The 21,311-nt window shown below is 49.1% G+C and overlaps 1 protein-coding gene and 1 long non-coding RNA gene across 8 annotated transcripts in view; one reads left to right on the top strand and one right to left on the bottom strand.

Moving 5' to 3' along the window:
• Positions 1–11,727: 11,727 nt before the first annotated feature.
• The window catches only part of znf516 (zinc finger protein 516), a 31,752-nt gene continuing 22,168 nt past the window's right edge, over positions 11,728–21,311 (top strand). For 2 of the 7 annotated variants that reach the window (XM_057044678.1, XM_057044671.1), the window contains exons 1-2: positions 13,932–14,216; positions 18,580–18,659. The gene's annotated coding sequence lies outside the window, so the exon portion shown is untranslated. Of the gene's footprint in view, positions 12,263–13,931; positions 14,217–18,579; positions 18,660–21,311 lie in introns of those variants that run through there. The other 5 variants (XM_057044672.1, XM_057044676.1, XM_057044673.1 and 2 more) reach the window with 5 other exon arrangements.
• LOC130532219 (uncharacterized) overlaps positions 17,051–21,311 on the bottom strand; it is an 86,165-nt gene continuing 81,904 nt past the window's right edge. Inside the window, exon 6 of the long non-coding RNA XR_008952285.1 lies at positions 17,051–17,380. This is a non-coding gene — a long non-coding RNA (uncharacterized LOC130532219). The remainder of the gene's footprint in view (positions 17,381–21,311) is intronic.

Genomic DNA, 21,311 nt, shown 5'->3' with positions numbered 1-21,311 from the left:
CTCACGCGAAAGTTTTAGCTTCCCAGCCAGGATCTGCTGGCGCATTCCACACGAAAATAACACACGCGCATGTTAACGTGGTCAAAAATGCGCCCGTCCTCTTCGTGCTGGAGTGACAGCAGCTTCCCCACCCCGAGAGGAGATTCAAATCATCACCATCAGTCAGAATCATGGAGTTTTCACAGCACAGAAGCATCAGGCGCTTAAAACCAAAGCCCTGAATGGTCCTGCAAATGAACAATAGATTCAGTTCCTTCAGTCCTCACGGCATCGACAGTGACGGGTTGTTGGGGGGGGGTGACAGGTCTAACGGTGACCTCTGGAGCGACCTTGTTCGGTTCCATTTCACATCCTGCCAGCGTCTCTCCTCCCAGGTGTGTCAGAGACCCGAGAAGCCGATCACTCTCCGGCGTCACGGAAACAGCAACTGACAGTCGTGGTCGCCGTTGGCCTCCTCCCCCGTGACTTTCCTCACTGTGGGAGGGGGATGTAGGTAAGTCCAGACACCTCTCTGGTCCTTCCTCTTCGATCACTTCACTGTTTTATTGACAGAATTCAGCACAGAGAGGAAATGAGAGAAGGAAAAACACATCGTAGTTCATGACGTGATGTGTTACGTGGAGCCAGGCGATGCCTTTCACCCTCCAGGTGTTCCGTACTGGCGCCCACCTTCGTCTTTTGTCTCGCACGGTTCTCAGAGGGGGACGTGGCGATCAGCGAGTCGTTGCTACGTCTCCGCAGTCGAGCCTCCCACCGGGTGTTATCGGGAACAGGAGGTAAATGGGAGGCTGCACGGTAACCAGGCAGCCCGTCGTCGAGGCGCGGATCAATTCAAACTGCTGTAAATATGTTCATGTGTAGACACACAGGCCGCCGGTCAGCTGCGCCCCCAAAGATGAAATAGCATTGCATTGAGTGTTTTGTGATCAATAATGCATGGCCGTCCATCTCCCGGAGAAGAGACAGGCCCCGCCAAGGCACCGGAGGCATCAGACACTTTTTGCTGAAGGTCAGCAGAGCAGCGCAGACGTCCCCACAGTCCAACGACGGCAGGAAGTGGACGCATACAAGCCCCCATTGTTGCCCCGGCTTCCTTCCACGCAGCCGCCATGAATCGCTGCCTGTTACAGCGGAGAGTCAAAGATAATCCAATCCTGTCTGTAACGAGGTTTAGATTACAGCCTGTAGCTTCCACAGAGACGTGGAGGCAGGACAAGCGCACGTCTTTGGCAGTGGAGGAATGAATGTCTTTTATTTATTCAAAGTGATTCAGCACGCATTCAGTCGTTAACTTAATGTGATGATTTAAGTATTATTAATGGTTTTGCCCCTCAAAGGTCAACTTATTTTTTTTACCATCTCATGTTTGGGAGCTCCTGAGAGTAATCTGCTCGCTATAACATCAGAGCGCATCAAAATAATTTATTTAAGAGCTCTTTCCAGACGCTGTTGCCCTTTATTTGCAGGTACATGACAGGATTAAGTGTAATCCAGTTCCTCACTGATCCCGGGCCTGCTCTGTGATTGGCTGGATTAACACGAGGCGTTGGGAGCCCGGGGTGAAGCGTCGGGCTTTTGTAATTCAGGCGCTTGTGCACATCTGCTGAGTTGTTGGTGGTTATGACGTCGCGTCCACATCTCACCTCCTAAATATAGAACTACCCCTGGCTTCATCGCCCATTCTCATCGCTTCGGCTTTCTTTAATAACTTTATTTCTTGGCCTCAATGCAACTGGATCCTCACACTTCCTCAGCATTTTTATGAATGGCCATCTGTCCCGTCCAGATTACTGTTAAATATTAATCTCTTGCCATCCCTCCTGCGTTATTACAATCTGCTCCTGCCCAGACTGGAAGCCTCACGTCCGAGCGCTGATATCTTCCCAGGCACGTTTACTCCGGGAGGCAGATTCCAGGTACCGGTTCCATTTCCGCCCCCTTTATTTCCACTTTAAGCAAATATTGTTCTTTAATTCCTCTGCAGAACTTCAGTCATTAGTTACCCCGCAGATCACATGACTCGCCCAGCAGCACATTTTCTGATATTACATGAAGGCATCGCCCCATGACAGCCCAGATCAATTGGGCACCATTAAAGGCTGGTCCCAGAACAGCCAAGGAGACGTCCTAATGTCTTCCACTTCCTCTGCAGGGTGCTAATAAAATCCATCTCCACAGCCCCCAGACCTAATTACAGGTGGAAACGGGTTGGGAAAGATGAAACACATGGAGACGCTTTGATGGATGGTGGGCCGTGGCAAAACAACAGCAAACTGGTCATTAACATGACAATGGGGACGAGGCGAGGGTCTCGCACAAAGTGAGTGTGTGTGTGTGTGTGTGTGTGGGGGGGGGGGGGGGTACAAAGATTGGCTGAAAAGTGCTGAAAACTTTGATGTGCAGCAAAAATCCAAAAAGAGACCGCGTTCGTTGTCGTTGGAGGCGCTGATATCCCGTCCAGAGATTAATACCTGACCCTTTGACAAAGTGTTGCGCATCCATTCCCAAGGGGTGACTGGGGCCAGAGGTGCTTCTCCGCCTCAGATCAGTTATTACCGCTGTTATAACCGGGCTGTTCTACACAGGAGGTGGAATAGTCAAACAGAGAAAATGCTGAAAAGTGAAGTGAAAGCAGCAGGACACACTTCCTGTCCTGAAAATAGCAGGTTTACGTGCTGCACTTCCACAGAAGATACGGTAAATGGTCTATTTCTCTGCTAATTATATGACTATCTGATACTCAATTGTTCACATGTACATGATAAAGCAGGTTAGAATCTCAGCAGCGACAGAAATAGGACATGTTTCCATAAAGAAAAGCACTTTTTTTTATGGACGTGGCTGCTGGGATAATTGAACCATACATAAAATATTAGAGTTGGACCCACACGCTGCGTCACTCTTCCCAAGGTCTTTTCTCCATTAATTCAAGTTCTTCTCCAGTTCTTTTCAAACATGGTGCGTAACACATATCACACATAACGATCCAAACTTAACATAGTCGTCATTTTCTGTTCACCTCAGACTCTGTTTAGTGTCTGACTGCAGGTCGGTTCAGCTCTGTCCACCCTGACCAGGTGTCCACAGTCCTCTGCTCAATATTTTAAAACACAACTGATAAAAAGCCAAAAATCTTAAGGATGTACAAATAATGCAGTGGAAGATTGCGAAGGCATGTGGGCTATTTCCAGTCCCCCTGTCCCCCCCCACCACACACACACACACACACACACACACACACATGATGCGTCCTCCTGTTTGTATTGACGCGAATGTTCGAGTATTTAAAAACACGCCGACGTCTAAACGCTCCGTTTTAATCCCATGAACTGAGCTCTTGATTATGGGCTGTTTTGGCTGCTGCTGAGAGGAACCTTGAGAGATTTCATGACCTTTGTTCGTTTGATGATCTGATCTGTGCTGTGCTATTAAAACATTTTCGGTGGCTGATAATCTACTAATGACTCGTACTCCCCCTTTTTCCCACCAGCACCCCTTTAGGACGCACTCAAAGCCCCCCCCCCCTCTTGTGGGTCACGACCTCTACTTATAGGAACACAGCGTATTCACCCCCCCCCCCCCCTCTTCCTTGCTTTACATTTTATGGACAAACGAGCCGATCTGTTAGCGCTCCGCGCCGTCCGTTAGCCTGACAAGCAAATGCTGTAACCCAGTTCTTGATGATCCATCACATGATTGAAATCTGCAGTAATTCCCTCCCCATGCCAGAAATGCTCCTGTGGGATTAGCAATGCGGACAAGACTCCTTTTGTTTCTGGAGTCTGAAACATTCTGGAAGCGTTTCACAAGCAGCAAAGTCCTTCTGGAGCTGCTGCAGACACCTCGCCCTGACCCGCCGCCTTCCTCTGACCACAGATAAAGGCTGCACGAGCAGCCTCCGCGCTGCTTATCTGCATCTGTGCTGCATGTCCAGCATGGTAGCGCTCCCGTGTCCAGTCGGTACAATCCGATGTGTGTGCATATCAGAGGAGACAGATGCAAATGTGATCCGGGGGAATGCTCTGAAACTTCCAATGCACATTTGTCATGCTCTCAAGTGATTCACAAATGAGTGCATGTGAGGCTTTGTGAGGGCGACGGGGAGAAAGAGGAGTTGTCAGTGAGGGAGCTTTGTGTTTCCCTGCAACCCCCCCAGCATATAGAAGGAGCTGAGAGCTGCGTTAATGCGTCACTGTTGGTTTTTGAACCAGGAAATACACCAGAAGAAGAAGACGGTAACGACAGACGTCTTCCCGAGGCTCTTTATATTTCTACGTTTGTGCTCGTTTGAATAAAAAAAGGTCATTTTTAATGTCAAGAATCCAAGTATGCATCAGAAAAGTGAGACGGATGAAGCCCAGATCATGCTTAAATACTTTACGACCCCCCCCCCAGGGTTATCTCTGCTAGTCTGAGTCTGGTTCAGTGTGCTGCTGTGGTTTGTTTTAGCCTGGCAGCTCTTGAACAAAGATGAGAGCGGAGGGAGGAAAAAAGAAAGACAGAGGAAGAGGGAGGAGGGACGGTCTGAAACAGCCACCACCACCACCACAGCCCCCCCCCCCCACACACACACACACCACACACACACACACACTCATGCAAGCTTTTACCATGATTTCCTCACCATGTCTGGGTTTTTTTTCTCTTAATTTAAATCATTGCGGGATAGAAAAAATAAACAGGATTAAAACATGTTGATTCAACAGGCTGGCATTAGTTTGCATGTGATGGTTATGTGTGACTCCGTGCAACCACCCACCACACACACACACCCACCCACCCAACCTGCCACCCCCGCCCCCAGGTCTTTGGCGTGAGGTCAGGCCCTGAACACTTCCCCTGTCAGCTGTTTTTGAACATGCTTCTGTGCTGCGGCCATTGTTGCCGGCTGGAGTCTGCATGTGTGCCTGAGTAATCCAAACTTTGTACAAAGGATAGTGGGGGGTTGGGGGTGGGGGGGTTAGGGGCTCCTGGATTTAGAACCCCCCCCCCCACACACACACACACACACATACACTTCTCAGTGAAGTAAAGCACAGATAGGCTAATTGCTAACTTGCAGGCAGCACTCGGGGCAGCACAAACAGCAGCTGTCTGTGGCAGAAGCAGGACAGTCCAACACGCAAACACACGCCCTGGATATAATTAGCGAGATGGAGATAAGTGGATGGCGGCTCGAGACGCCTCTGTGCGCTTTCCACTAAGTAAGTGCTGGTTAAGCTTGGGCACTGCAGACAAGCATGCGCCAAAGCCCTGAGCCGGCTCAGGACCCGAGCAGACAAACGTCCCGTACGCTGGCGTTTATTTGTGTGCCAGGGGAAGACGCGTGGAAAAGACAGGCAGGTCCAGCAGGTGATTATGTCCTTCAGCCAGAGAGGAGCCAGTAATTCAAATCACCTGCTGCTGCCTTCAATGGAGGGTTGGAAACACTCTCATCACAGAGTGAAAAGGGTCCTGGATCCAGGAGGGTGTGATTTAGCTTTTATTTCACAGATCCACAACTGAGCATCAGTTTCTTAATTTAGTCTCCTGTGTACCAGCAATAGCCTCGTTTCCATCAATGTTTCCAGGACTTTATTTACCCGGGTGGATGAATTCCTGGTAATCTGTGTTGTTTGTGTTTCCACATGATGTATTTATGATCAGGCAGATGACATGTTGGGGGAAGGGCACAAAGGGACGCTTTGCTCCTTCAGATTTTTATAATCTGTTCTAACTTTCTTCAACTTTTCAGGAGTTTGGTTCCGTGTCCTGCATTTAGCTCCACCAACTTGTCGGCTATTCTTCCATAGAGTCTTCCAGTCCCACTGAATTTCTTCTTCTGCTCTTAGCTCAGTTTTAAGCTCGAAGCTCGCAGAGATAAAATAAAGGCTGGAAGTGGTGTTCTTTCCACCAATCAGGACAATCAGGACAAAACTGCCTCTCAAGGATTACAGGGAATCTGAAAAGTCCTCACCCCTGACTAGGTGCTTTTCCTGGGAAAATTTTGAATCAGACTTGTTTTCACGGGTATTCCGGTAAAATGCGGCGAGGTTTTCCAAAATGCCGCTCAATGATAAAAGTTCCTGCTGCGAAAAAGGAGCTGGTGCCTCATTAAACAAAGGAAGCCTCCACAAGCTTTTTGCAAGTCTACACGTGCATGTTGTGTGGCTCATGTGTGGAAACGTCAGCTAGCAACCGAGCCATCGTACGTCGAGGCTAAACTGACCGGTGCCCATGCTGCTTCATGGTTCTCCGTGAGACTGACTGCATCCGACTCGTGAACACAAATATTGAAAGATGGATCCGAATTCATGCTGCTCTCCGCCGATGCTAATGTGCCAACGGCAGCCGCCATCGACCTGCAGGAATCGATTAGACGTGATGGAGGAATAGCAGCAACGGCTGGCGGTGAGATGAGAGATTTTGGGAGGGGGGGGGGGCAAAAGAGAGGGGGAAACTTTACCTTAAAGTGTTTGATGAAACAGCTTTAAAACAGTCTGACGTTGTTCTAATTCTGCCCTGATTCCTGTCGACTCTGTTTGGTGAATAAAAAAAACCCGTTTTCATCAAACTGATGGCAGACGCGTTGATGATGCCGCGTTACGGGCAGCAGAAGGAGCAGAAGTTGTGTATCAATTTCAACTTTTCTGAGTTGACAGAGGCAGAAGTGAGTGTGGGGGTGGGTGTAATGGTGAGTGTTTGAGGCGAGTAGGCGTGTGAGCGGGTTTTTTTAGACGTGGAACCGTTTTAGAGTTTGCGTCTGCAAAGCAGGAAATATGGGGCTCTGAACTCGATAGCTGCTCCTGCTCCAGCCGTCTTTCACAGGCCGTCGATACGCTGCAAACCACCAAATAACGAAAGCAGGGTCAGCTAAATCAACTGTGGCAGGCCCCTTTCAGTGGTGACATTAGCTCAAGCTTCTTCCCCAGTGTTAAAACAGTGTCGCACAGATGCTAACGCTACTTAACCTAAACATGGGAACCAAAACCAAAATGGGCTGTAAAAACAACTTAGCAGTAGAAAAATGAATCAGGATCCTAGAAAAGAGTGGCTACGTGGCTGAAAACGCCGAAGAAAAGCATTGTTTTAGCATCTTAGCTGGAGAGCTTTAACAGAAATAAGTGACCGCTCATTTATGCGACGTGTTGGGCAAACACGGGCGCTTGCGTGGAGGGTTTTCCTGCTTATTTAGGAGATCTCGCGCTCTCCAAATTGAAGTAAACGAGCCCCCATGCCAGACAATAACGTGAGTTGAGTCCTTCAGGGCAAGGAGCTGCAGAGATAGCTAAACAAAAGATAATCAATATCATATGGTGTGTCGCCCGGAGTCTAACCCGGCCCCTCGCCAGCACACCCATCACATGCCTCTGAGCGCTTGTCTACCGCCAGATTCAATGTCAGACACAATGTCAGTCAGGCAGCGTGTTCAGGGCCATGTGTTCATTAGCACATCATCGCGAGCGTGCGTGCGTGTGTGCATGAGGTAAAACGGATGATGTCTCAATCAGGACCACTCAGGATGTGTTCAAAGACCTCCAGTAATGCAGGCGAGAATTAAAGGAGCAGTATTGACATGTGGATTGGTGTTAAAATTCGACAAATGGAAAACAATGGATGTTCCTGCCTCACGCAGACACGCAGCCGCCCGCCTCGCGCCTGCTTTCAAGAACGCAGACAGACGCCACTCTGTATTTTTGGATAAAGAGCCGAGAGACAGTAGCCGAGACTTCCTGTTCCCCGTCTCACGTGGTCGCTGCCGCCATAAAATAAACCTGCTCTCATGGCTAGGTATGTCAGCAGCTGCACGGCCCCAACTTCCTGTTTGCCTTGTGCGATGGGATCCTGGTGTGAAGCGGCGTTGATGAAAGCGAGCTCTGTGATATCCTCGGCAGATCCCCGGTAGCCGTTTCTTTCCCCCCGTGCCATCTTTCACCTTCTTGTCTCTGAACATGCATGGTTGCCTCTGAATGAGCCAGTGCGTGTTTGTGTGTGTGTGTGTGTGTGTGTGTGTGTGCGTGTTTGTGTGTGTGTGTGTGTGTGTGTGTGTGTGTGTGTGTGTGTGTGTGTGTGTGTGTGTGTGTGTGTGTGCGTGTTTGAGGGCTGAGGTTTTTACTGTTTTGCTAGAGGGAACTAGCAGCTCCCTTCAGAGTGTTTTGCATGTGTACACTTCAGGTCTTCTTGTAATCACCTTGGCTATTTTTTCCCCCCGTGTGTGTTGGGAGTTTCATGCATTTCATGTGTAAGCCTGCACCGGCTGCAATGCTGCATATGCAAGGTGTGTGTGTGTGTGTGTGTGTGTGTGTGTGTGTGTGTGTGTGTGTGTGTTGGGGGGGTTTGTAGTGATGATTCTGCTGAGAGGGAGGCGGTAGGGGAGGGTGAGGAGGAGGACTGGAGACAATGTAAAGCGCTGCAGTGTGATCCTGTATCCATCAGGCTGCCTCCTGCAGTCACCTCTGCTTAAAATGCACTGCCACAGACACACACACACACACACACACACACACACACACACACACACAGGAAATGGCCTCAATCACTGCATACACAGTCCACAGTTTCTCTTTCCAGATGGGATTATGATGTTATTACTGCACGATTACAACACGTAACTGTATTAGCAACAGAACACAACCTGGGACGACTCAATCAGTCACATTCACGACGCACCGAGAGGGCTTTTCAGCGACCCCCCCCCCCTCTCGTCTCACCCACCGCACACACCCAGAACTAACAAACAACAGCAGCCACCTTATCTGTAGCCTCTATGCTGCTGCTGCATTAGCTGTCATAAAGTGGGATTTTGGGTTTGTGAAGCTGCCAGCTGCTTAAGTGGCGTTAGCGATTATTCTCCTGGGAGGATCCGCCCTCACCTCCCCTCCTCACCCTATGGAATTTGATAAGAAGGTGGACAGAAGAGGAGTGCAGAGGCGGGGTGTGTGTGAATATTTTAAAGATGAGTGGGAGGGGAAGAGCGCAACCAGGAAGTCAACAAGATCCAAAAAAGCTGTTTCAGATTGAGTCAACAAGATAGAGAAAGGACAGAGAGAGAGAGAGACAGAGAAAGAGAGAGAGAGAGAGCTTCTTCCTGTAACTGTGTGGAAATAGAAGAATCCAGTTCTTCTAAATTCAAAAGTGTGCAGATTCACTCCGGAAGCCTCTGGCCACGTTAGAAGTCATCTCGAGAAGAAATGGCTGAACGCCACGTCAAAAACTGAACAGCACAGATAAAGAAGGTGCAGATGTTGCCTCTGTAAATCAGCCTTTTTCATGCAGACGGCTGAATTTGTTCCTCCTCATCTGAACTGATGAAGGTGTGGCGGCAACCAGAGTCCGAAAAACACAGAGGGTAATGTGATATACCATAAATATTTCATGTAGTATGGCGAGACCTGGGCTTCCCACTGCTGCCTACTGTATTTGCTTGTGTGCTGGCTAGGCAACAAAGCCCCCTCGCCACCGGCACCGCCCCCCCCCCCCCCCCCTCCCGCAGAGAGGTGTATCCTTGAGGGTTTCTCCTTGCAGTCCTTCGGCAGCTGACAATTAGCATGCAGTCGCTAATGCTCTTCAAGCTAATTGCGCACAAGGGGGCTGGAGATGTCAGTCACCAGGAGATGGTGTGGGATAGCGGCAGGCTCCATTTTAAGACAAAAGTAGATCAACTGTGGGGTTGTGTCATTGCCGTAGCAATTAAGTTTAATTGGTGTAAGAAATATGAGAATTTGGGATCTTTTTGGAATGACTGTGACTATCAAAGGGAAAAGCTGATTTCTGTGGGAAAGACAGGAGGACGGTTCTGTTCTGGGGAAGAGTGTGAAGTGTGTTCCGTCAATCAAAGCAGCATTTTCGCCGCATTGTTCATCAGCAACAGCCTCTCAGCCTGTCCGGTGTCCGTTCTATAGGGAGATTGTAAAATATTCCCGACACGTCACGGCCCAAAATAAAAGTGGGCCAATAAAAAAGCAAGCAAAACCTGTATCAAAGAGCCCCCCCCCAAGGATTACCAAGCAGCCCCCAGCATTGATAACTCTGCCATGCTGAATTGCTGCCAGGGACTAGCTGCGTGCTGTAGCCTGTTCATTAACTAATAATAAAATGTGCACGTGAAATTCAGCCTCAGCCAACACAAACAAAAGATGATTTTAAATCACCGCTTCTGGATTCTGGGTGACTGATTGCCTTGGACATGCAACAGCGTGCAGAGGCATCACCGTGCAATCATTTTCCCGTTAGCATGAAGGTTCACCGTGGCACATTTAAAAATAAAGATGACCCGAGAGCGTTCGACGGGAAGTCTTCTCCGCTCCGACTGCTTAAAGGCTTAAAACGAGGGGGGGGACGAGGACACCTTGGAGTATCTGGCCTGACATTCCCTCTGACTTGGAAAGCAGGAGTCAGAAGGAGGGAGGCAGCTTTAAAGAGCAGCGCTCTAATAACAGGAAGTATCTGAAGAGTGACTCACGCCACAGAGAGCCTGCTAACGCTAACGTCCATGTGTGCTTCCCATTACCGTCACGGGTGTGAGTGGAAGAATGGGCTCGCGAAGGAGAGCACGGGCGCCGCGCGTACGTGGGCGCCGTGACATCTGCAACAGCACGGATGGATGTGTTTCTGCTCTAGATTGATCGTGCACGTGTGATGTTTTCACGTGTTTTCTGCCGAACAGCTGAGTAAAGGGCGGTAAACTCCACGGCGTGGGCCCGTGCCAGGTAAGATGTCTGTGCGTCTGAACCCATTGGTGCATCAGCAGCAACATGGCTTCCTGTCACGTGCACACGCTGAGCAAACAGGCCTGACCTCTGCACAACACCCGCCACGCTGCTGAGAAGTGACACTTATTAAACATGACTTTGCCACAGCCGGGGCCCTTTATTTAAAGAAAAAACAAAACTATACTTCATATGGAGGAAAACAAGGCCGGCAGCTCCGGCGTCTGATGTGAGGTCGTCATGGGAACGACAGGACAACAATCAGATCAAACCGAAGAAGAAGCTCGAGGCGATCGCCTTTATTTGACAGGTTTTTCTGGATTTTCCAGTTTTGCGAAGTGGCGTTCCCAGGTTTGTCCTTTGTTTGTGATACAAATGAAGCAGCCCAAGGTTTAATCATCACTATGCCACCTTTCATTGCACGATAAGAGCTCGTTCATGTTGATATTAAAAATAAAACGCTAATATTAACGTAATAATGAGCATATTTGATTGGACCGTAATATTAAACACCAACATTTACACTTCTTTGCTCACGTTACAACATTAACTGTAAGTTTTACCACTTGAACCTTGTGGTTGAACGCCGTGTTTTGGCCCTTATATTCTACATTCTGACACTTTAAACAGTTTCCCATCTCAACTTTAGTTTTGCCACTTTAACTGGACATTAAGTGAACATTTTGACCCCTTTCAGAGAACATTAGGCAATTTTTAACTTTATTATTTTCCTTTCGGTTATCCTTGTTTATGTGAACTCTTTGCAGCATTGTCCTTCGGGAATAATAACATTTCTCTTATTTTATTTTAACTGCTTTCTTTGAGGAGGAGGTGAAGCTCAAACTGCTACTACTGTGTGTCTGACAACCTGCTTGGCTGGACAACAGTAATTAGACTATATTTACATGTTTGCAACTGCACCAGCGGGGACCATTATTATTGTTTTCTTCTTTTTATTCACGTCAGTCCTTGTATTTGTCTGTGAGCTCTGACTGCATGTTTCACTAACAGATGTTCAGGGTGGATCAAGCCAGATGACTCTGCGGCCGTCTAATTGCCCGTATTGGCAGTTGGGAAAGAAAAGGACGTAAACTCCGCCATTTTTCGCGTCTTCCTCCCTCTTCTTGTCTTTGGTGTCGTTCAGAACCTTCGAATTGTTCCCGTAAAGTCTTCGTTCCTTCACCGTTGACGCACTTTCCGCGACTCCCGAGCAGCATCAACAACTTTTCACTGATGAGACAATAGCAGATAGTTCCATTTAACGCAGACGGAACCATTTGGCGAGAGGGGCACGGATGGGTGCAAACAGCCGAGGGTCTCCCGTAAAGCACCCTGGTGATATTTACACAGCGGACAGAATCACCAACAGCACGCACGGACGCGTCTTTGTGTCCCTCCTGCCAGAACCAAACGCGTAATTGCGGGTAGGAACTCTCGCTCCACCCCCGCTGGAGCGAATGGACTCGACCGCCTCAATCATGCACTTCAGCGTACACTGCACAGAGCATGCTTTCACCTTTAGGATTGTCTCTGCTTCTTGAAGTCACCCTGAATTATTCCCTCGGAGGAAACAGGTAGGCACGTCTTTATCTTTCTCTTTATGCGCGCTCACTCGTCAGAGCGGAGTGGCGTGCGCGTCGGTGAAAGTCGGCGGACCGAGCTTGATTTATAAATATGGAAGTCTGATTAAAGACCTCATCCTGTCGGTAATCAAGTCAAGACAACAGCCAGAGCAGGAGCGTGCGTCTATGCGTTTCCTGCGGGGCGCCGAGTAGTAACGCGCACCTTTGTTTTTAAAAGCCCCCCACTGGCACTATTTTCTCCAAACTGTTCAGTTATTCAAATGAAGAGAAGAAGAGGGGAACTTTTCCACTGCCCCCCCCCCATCCCATCTGGGGTCGCTGGTTTCTCGCCACGGCATCAACAAACATTCATGGCAGCAATAAAAGTTGCTTTCAGAGAAGATGGAGAGATTTGTGCGTGTTTTTCATTGGGAGACGCGCGGGGAGGGCTCGGATAAGGGGTCATTACTTTATCGAGACGTGCGCGTATGTGCGCGTTCATAAACCTGACATAACTGCCACTGAGCAAGGCAGGTGCCGGAGTGTCACGAATGCGGGTCTGAATCCGCTGCAAGATCCCCGGTGGGCTTCTCTCAGTTTCTGCTACAATTAAAGCTCCTCGCAGCGCATCTGCATGTGGTGTGTGTGGGCGTGCGTGTGCACGCGCGCGTGAGGGGTCGGGTGTGGAGGAGGGGTTGGGTGATCTCGACGTACCTAACTTTACCCCCCCTCCCCATTTCTTTCCTCTGGATTGATGCGCGGCTGCGCCACGGGATGCGACCCTATTGTCATGGTAATGAGATCGGACTACACACAATCCGAACTAATGGGCCTCGCGGCGATTACGCGCAGGTAGAAATGAAACAAAGCTAAAGTGAGGCAGAAGACACAGACACATAGTTCCCAAACCGATTATGCTGTCGTGTGGGTGTGCGCGTTTTAATGTGCATTCCAAAAGCGCGTGCAAGAAGGGAGGGGGGGGGGGGGGTGTAGAATCAACAGACAACTTCGCTGAAACGCAGTGAACGCACCACATGACGAATCAATGCAGAAAACGAAACACAATGGCCCGCATGCCCGCGCGCACGCACATGGACAGGTTTACAGACAACTTTTCTCCCACTTCTTTTTTCCACCCTCGATCATCCATCTCTCTCTCTCCCTCTATAGTTCACATCAGGCATTTTTTTTAGTTGTGCTGCGTTCAAGCGCCCACATTGAGTCCGTTTTTCCTTCTTGTAACGGCCTAATCTTATCTGATCAGTCACGCAACAGATCACGTCGCTTAGACTCGAGTGAAACTGGAAAATGACTGTTGGTCGCCATTTTGATCACTCTTAAATCAGAAACTCACACGGGAGAGACGCAAACACGAGAGTTAATGTGTCTTTAATGAATCCGCCTTCACTCAGGTGGCAGAAAATGGGGAACCGTCTGCAAAATCTAAACTCTGAATAAGTTGCTCGTCTACAATTCACGGCCACCTCGAAATAAATCGTATCGCCCGCTCCACACGGCGCCCATTTATGCTTCAAAAGGCGGGGTGGTTAAATTACAATATTTACAAGACGTTAGCCGTCGTTTAACGACCATTACTTTAATGATTGCCACATTTCCGACCACATTTGAAGGCAGCAGTAGCGAAACGATTGGAGACGAGCGAGCGAGAGACAGAGAGAGATAGAGAGAGAGAGGGGGGGGGGGACCTGTACTGTGCTTCAACACAAGGAGGTCGGAATTCGTCGGACATAATAATTAAAATAACAATTGTTGACGTTTTCGTGCACAGTTGCAGCTCGGGGCGCGATCGCTGCTCCGGGATCAGTTGAGTGTGTCTCCTCTCTTATCGCTGCCGGATCTGGACTCTTTGCATTTGCTTCTTTTTTTTTTCTTTCCCTCCCGAGCTGCACCGGTCTCCTCTCATTTCTGTGCGTGTCAGTGTTCGATCGCGGCGCTGGTGAGCCTGGTAAGGAAGTGTGTCATTCTCCTTGTTGTTTGTTATTCCTGCTGCCCCTCCAGCGCAGCAGCCTTTAAAACCCACCGGGAACTGATTCGGAGGCAGAACTGCCCCATCCGCAGGGGCAGATGAGATGGGGAGGCATTTTTTTGGGGAACGTTGGGCTGACGCGCTGCAGGGAGCCTTGCGATGCAAATCACATGCAAAATGAAGTTATTTGCCTTTATTTACTGCGATTGTGACGCGTTAGAGGCGAGATTGGGAAGTCCAGGAGCGGCAGTAGGAGCCAGAAAAGTTCCAATTACAGCTACTGGGGGGAGGAGGGGGGGGGGGGGGGGTAAACTTATTATCAGTTTAATACAGGCTGTCATCAGAGTCCCTGAGGCTGGAGGAGTTATGTAAATAAACACACACACACACACACACACAGGCTCCGTGCACACATGTTTAAGAAGGATAATGGATTGAAACTTCAGTTAATGTACAGGTACACACACACTCACACACACACTCACACACACACACTGTGTTCCTGTTTGGTGATGTAACCTCTGAATTCAGTTGTCTTCCCTCCCTCCCTCCCTCTGTCTCTCTCTCCTCCTTGTTTTGCAGATACAGTATATTTTCCCGTGTCGGGTCACTCACTCACACGTACAGAAAGACACGGGGGGTGTGTGTGTGGGGGGGGGGGTTGCACACACAGAGCGTTGTTTTGCAGACGGGATTACGTCGTCTCTGCCCTGTCAGATTTCAGACGACGTGTTTCGTCCGTCCCGTTCCATCAGCTGATGACAAACGGTCTTTAAGGGGGGGGGCACCTGTTCTGTGGCCCCAGAACATCACCAGAAATAGATCTAAGGAGATACTGGAGCTTTAAATAACAGTGTTTTTTCTATTTAAGTGTTTAATGAAATGGCAGCGTGAGGTCATGCTTGTTTGGTGTTTTAAAGATGGCCGTCTGGTCTTTATTTTAATTAGTCAGAGATCACTTGTTGAACGTGTGTGTGTGTGTGTGTGTGGGGGGGGGGGGGGTTGCTTTTCTTCCTCTCTTCTTTTCTTATCAGTTTTGGTTTGTCTGCTCCTAAATGCCCCACGTCCACATTTTGGTCAGGTTTGGAGTTTTAAGGGAACGGCCTCGGGAGAGTCCAGCGAGCGCTCGTTGTGTTTGATTTCCTTCCACCGTCGTGCTTCTTTTCAAGCTCTGAATAAACGCATTCTTACGTTCCGCTTTTGTCAATAGGACTGTTTGTCTCTTGCGAGCGGCTTGTGTGCTTACTTTTCCGTCCGCCGCCGCTTATCTCGATCAAACTTCCAGCGCCGGTGCGGCTCTCTGCCCCTTTGAAAGACTCTCCCTCATTTCGCCCCCTCCGCCCTCCATTTTAATTTCCCTCATGGGAGGGAAATTAGCAGTTGGATTATTCCTTCTTTTTTGGGTGCGTGTTCTCCCTACAGAACGTGGAAGTGTTGTATTGGCGTGGTGGAAAACAATGAGGACAAGGCTGGGCTTTGTGGTGGCAGAAATGCATTTTTTAACGCATGTGAATGAATGGCGCCTCACATTCCACAGCAGCAGGCCCTTCGCTGAATGGCAGCTCTAACACGGCTGTTTTCATTACTCATTACTGCCTTGTGCCTTTTAGCCACAGACAGAATCATTTACCTTCCCAATGAGAGGGGCTTCAACGCCGGGGTGGTTTGTTGAGAGGCTGATTTTCACCTTTGTTCTCAGTCGCAGCTGCTTCACGCCGACGTTTCCTCTGCTGCGTCCTGGTTTAAGCGTGCACATTTAAAACCAGTCCTTGAATTAGGTTCTCCTTTTGACATTTATGGCAACTTTTAACTGAGTGTTCAACTTATTTTTGGTGGCTTTTTGTCTGTTTTGGCAGGGGAGAAAAAGAGAAACAAGTCACGCTAAATGTGTAGCCCTAATATTAGAGATGCAGCAAAGTATCAGATACCAGTGTGATAGCGACAGATTTAGCCACGTGGGCTGCCAGTTTTATGCAGAGACAGTATGTATATCTTAAAAAAATCTAGCTAATATAGGCTTTTTGCCAAAATGAGATGAACCTTTGAGGAGTTTTAGCATAAAAGTGTCTAAAAAGACAACTCAAACTTTATTCTAGTGTAGCAACTGTAGCAACTACATTTGCGTAAGGAGTGCCCGGTTGCTAAATTGGCGTTATCATATGTGGTATCAGCTCGTGTGACATCTATCTGCTGATATTTTCAGGTCAGTGTTTCTCTCCACGTTTCATTATCTGCTGCATCTGAGCGCCTTCAGTGTTCTGGAAAATGTCAGCGGTCTCAGCGTGCACATCTCCGCGAGACCTCCGGACGGATGAATAGCTGGGTTTTCAAACGGCGACTGCCAAGCGTTAGCATGAGGCGTCTGTTGGTGGTTTCCTGCGCCTCGAGGAATTCGGTTCTGGAAGGGTTCCAGTCCTACATGTGCATAGTTAATGCCACAGATCACAACACGAACCTGTTTTAAAATACCTGGTTTTGCTGCTATCTGTTTGTGTTTCAGCTAAAGTCGGAAAAAGGCGATAACTGATTCTCTCTTTGCTGCTGCTGATCATTTGAATCGCAGATCTGCTGTCTGTTCGTGGTGACGGCATTGATTCCCTGCTGCATGGTGGGGGTTTCCACTCTGAAAGGGCAATCTCTCTGTGTTAGCCTAGAAACACAGAGCTAACGGGTTAAATTATAAATGAGCCCTCCATGGGAAACTTTCTGCTTCCTTGGAAGGAATTCTACCGCCGCCGCTCTCGTCGCGCCTCACGTTTCGGGTGAGCCCAGAAACATTTCTGGTTGCCCCCTTTCTCAAAACTTTGGTAACAGGTGGGTGGCTAAGCCCTCTATATGGGTCACCCCCTCCCCGCATGGATCGATAGAGGCCCCGCAGAGCCAAAGAACCCCGTCCAGGTAGTGAAGTGTGCACGCTGGTAAATTAGCCCTGCCGAAAATGATACAGAAATGAGAGGATTAAGATAGGAGAGGGGTCGAGCTGGTGGCGGGAACGGGAGGCGCTCGCTGGGGGGATTGAGGCACTGGACCAGCTTAAACTGGAGGGACGGGGGAGGGGGGTGCTAACTGTTTTTGTCAAAGTTATGGTTCATCATCCGCTTCTCAGACGCAGTTGTGGGAAAGCCCCTCTGACACTCCAAAATCTGGTAAAAAAAAAAGAAGCCATGATTGGCATTTAAAAACAAATAAAACCTCAATGAAAAGAAAAAATATCTATTTACTGCGACTTTGAAATGTTTTTTTGGGCTGTGCGGGTGACTGTAATAAAGGGATCGGCTGGTATTCGCACATGTCCTGTCATTAAGACCAGTAATAACAGCTGAATGTGGGTGTGGAGAGATCCCTCACTCATCAGCCGGAAGCTTTTTATCCCGATTATATTGTTAAAAACAACCAAGTTTATAAGTGCACATGCCATCCACGTGAATAAATGGAGCGATTCAACTCAGATAAACGTGCGCTAGAACCTTCACAGTTGACCGACTGTTCCAACTTTTATTGGTAATATCAAACAATAATCCAATCAGCTGCAGAAAGGCGCAGAAACGGTCACTTAAATCAGAGGTGGAGCGTGTTGAGAGCAGGGAAATCATTGGGGTCGGGTATCGACCCAATTTATCAGCGCCTGCGGCGCGGCCGGTAGCCTTTCAGCCCCTCTTTCAACGCAAAGATTTAGCAAACCACATGTTTAAGGCGCGGAACCAGAAACTGTCAGGCCAGTTCTGACAGAACAACTCAACACACACACACACATACACACACACACACCAGGGTGGCCGTCACCATTAGCGGCTCTTGTCAGGTCTAGCTGACATGGTGATCATAGTTACTAGATTCCTGCCGCAGAACAGGCGCTTGGCATTGTTGCCGCGATTGCTGCGGGATTAAAGAGAAGAGGAATAAGCTTAGCTGGGAGAAGCAGCCCAGGGAACCACGTGGCCGCGGTCGGGGATGGAGGCAGGGAGCCGCCGGGGAAGGAACGGCGCTCTTTGTCCGAGCCCAGATGTCACTATAGTAGACTGCCGTTATTGATCCGCTGCTGCCTGCACACACACGCACATGCGCACACTCCGGCCTTAATGAGATAGCACCAAAAAAGGCCTTTAAAAAAAGGTAATACCGTCAGTTCTTTCACAAAAACTACATTACCCAGCAGCTTAATGCACCTTATCTTTCACCGATGCCACACATTGTTTTAATAATTATTTGTCCACCACAGAAGTGGCTCGGATCAGTTTATTCCATGGCTTTGTTATAAAGGTGTTTTTTCCGTGTCTTGGTTCTCTGCGGCCTCCCTTATACGCGTCGGGCCACACTGACTGTGTGTGTGTGTGTTTTGCAGGGGTGATGGCCGGCTCGGCAGGGAGGGGAGGCAGCACCCAAACTTAATCCAAACTCACAGCAGCCCGGAGGGCATTAAGGGTGAGTGGGGGATGGGCGGACTGTTTCCCCGAGTAGAGAGGCTCCATTTCCTTTGATTTCAACCTTCTCTTCTAGTTAATGAATGAATGGAAACAAAAGAGGTGGATTTATATTTTAAAGGTTTAAGTTAAGGGTTTTTTTAATGGTTCTTTGTGTGGGCAGCTGTGTTCACAGCAGATTCAGAATGGAAAAAGAGAAGTCTTGTCATCCCTGTTTCACAAACAGATGTGCTAAGAGCTCCTGAGAAATACAGGGGAACAAATAAAAAACACCAGAAAAACACTTAAGTGACAAATTCACACCTTTCTTCTCCTTTCACTATGATTTTTTTTTTTTACATATGCCCACAAAGCAACACTGAATATTCAAAACCAAAACTCCAAAGTTGAAAGGCTCATCTCTACAGCTCCTAGTGTCTGTAAGTGGTACTGCCGCGGCTGGCCTACTTTGAAAGAGAACGGCACAAACGGTCGGTCTCCACTTCCTCTCTGCTTAAAACCAGTCCTGCAGATGATTGTTGCCATCGCGGTCGGCTCCTCCTGCTTCGTTGCTTCCTTCGGTTTTCTCGAAATAATCACAAAAAGGAAGGCTCGTTCTTCGAGTTTTAGTGTGTTTCCACACTAAAAAGGCAACCCGTGTGTGTGTGTGTGTGTGTGTGTGTGTGTGTGTGTGGGGTCGGCGCAGACTGGAGCCCAGTTATGTTGCATGTCTGATCAACTCAGGCAGACAAGCTGGAAATGTCTGCAGGCTACTGCAGCTAATCATTCAGCCCAACGAGGAAGTGATCGTTAGCCGTTGATGTCAGCCTAACCTTGTCGTGAAGCCAATCCGCCAGTGTTTGAGTGCACGCACGAGCGTGCCCGCGTGCCGGGGACGGCGGCCTGATTCATGCCGCCCAAAAACATCAAATAAAAGTCATTACTTTTTAAATAAGGGGGCCTTCTGAGTGGCGCCTGTTATCGACATCCCCGCCTGTCGCTACTGTTTTGTCCTTTTTGGGAGACGAGACATTTCTGCCCCAGCAGACCCTCACGTGGAGGACAGGAGGACAGGAGGACAGGTCGGCTCTGCCCGCTGCCCGTGAGAGGCCAGTTCTGCCCAGTATAAAACACGGCTATCAGGACTGGACGGGCTTCAGGGTTACTGAGGACAGAGGTGAGAGGGGGAGTGGGGGGTCGCCCAGGGGCTAATGAGCTCACCCCCGAGTCCACATGTGGATCAGAGGCAGAGTGGAACTCCAAGCATGCCTGTAGGATGAGTCTGCAGCAGACGGGTGCAGGTTGCAGCTGTTCCCTCCCCAGAGGAAGGAAAGAGAGCGAAGGAACGCCTTGATGGGGCACTGCGTCCTGAAAGCCAGAGCTGACGGCAGAGGTTAGGTTCCTTTGGCTGAAGCGGCTGTTTAACAAAATGGACGGCCACATAGTGGACGCGCCACCTTGTCTGGTCGGGGGGGGGGCGGTGGAGAGAGCGCGCATGGATGCACTCGCAGATGTTGGAGCTGGTCGGGATGGTGGAGTGTCGGTGGTGGAAGTCTCCAACGCGGCTGCGCTCCCCTCTGAGGGGGGGTCTGCTGCTGTATTTACGCAGACTCGTTAGGATTTCCCAGCATCACGATGCAGTGGGGCGCGTTCACACGTGCACGTGTGAGAGTGGCTTTGGTGGACGGGCAGCAGACATAAAGGATGCACCAAAGTGAGGTTGTTTGGCCAAGTGAAAGCCCAGGTTGCACTTTTCTGCCCCCATCGGGGCTCTTTGTCTTTACGTTCTGTTTCCTGGGTTCAATTACAGTCTGTCTGTCTGTCTGTCTGTCTGTCTGTCTGTCTGTCTGTCTGTCTGTTGCTCGGGGCCTTACAGTCAGATTAGGGCACCAAAGACAGGGAGCTTTTGAGTGCTCCCCCCACCTTTACACCCCACATCTACCACCGGCAGGAGCACCTTTTTCCCAGAGCCTCTTGATGTTCTGTAAAGACTCCCCAGCAGACCTGCACTCCCCCCTGCAGCTGCCCCCCCGGCCCACATTGTATCCAGATGTGAGGAGGATAGTAATGGAGAGGAGGGCCGAGGCCTCGAGTGGCTCCGTCCTCCATCCTCAACCTCAGACGTGACCTGCACCCCTCCAGAAAAGAGCAGGTTGTCCAGGTTATTACAGCCCCAGAATAAGACAGGGGGCACAACACCCATAATCTGCAACTGTTCTCCCTCCACGTTTGTTTGGGTTCAAGGTTTTGGTTCGGCTCGGATGTTTTCCTCCGTCACTCGCCTCTTGTGTAACTAAATCCACGATCTAAAGATGAAAATCTGCTGCTCTTGAGGCCGGCTGGCTGTGATCATTTAATCCCTGGTCGCAGAACTCTATTTAAAGAATATAGCCTCTAATCCCATCAGATTATACCTGTGCAAGTCCACAAAATCACGTAATTAATGGACTTAAAAGAGGCCATAAAGGCCAGTCTCCCAACCCACAACAATCGGTGGCAGTAATGGATTTGTTTTCCTTAAATCTACTGGAGAACATCCTGAATTTTTCCTGGGAAAATGGAAAACAGGCATTGTTTTCTTTTCCAAAATTTACACTATGAGGACCTCGGGTGACACAAATCTTTGCTGCTCTGTCTATTTCTACAAGATAAAACAATCGCTGAGGGCCTCATA

Source organism: Takifugu flavidus, chromosome 10 (assembly GCF_003711565.1).
Source record: "Takifugu flavidus isolate HTHZ2018 chromosome 10, ASM371156v2, whole genome shotgun sequence".
Classification (NCBI taxonomy): domain Eukaryota; kingdom Metazoa; phylum Chordata; class Actinopteri; order Tetraodontiformes; family Tetraodontidae; genus Takifugu; species Takifugu flavidus.
Note: the sequence above shows the minus strand (reverse complement) of the source record. Positions and strands in the feature narration are given on the sequence as shown.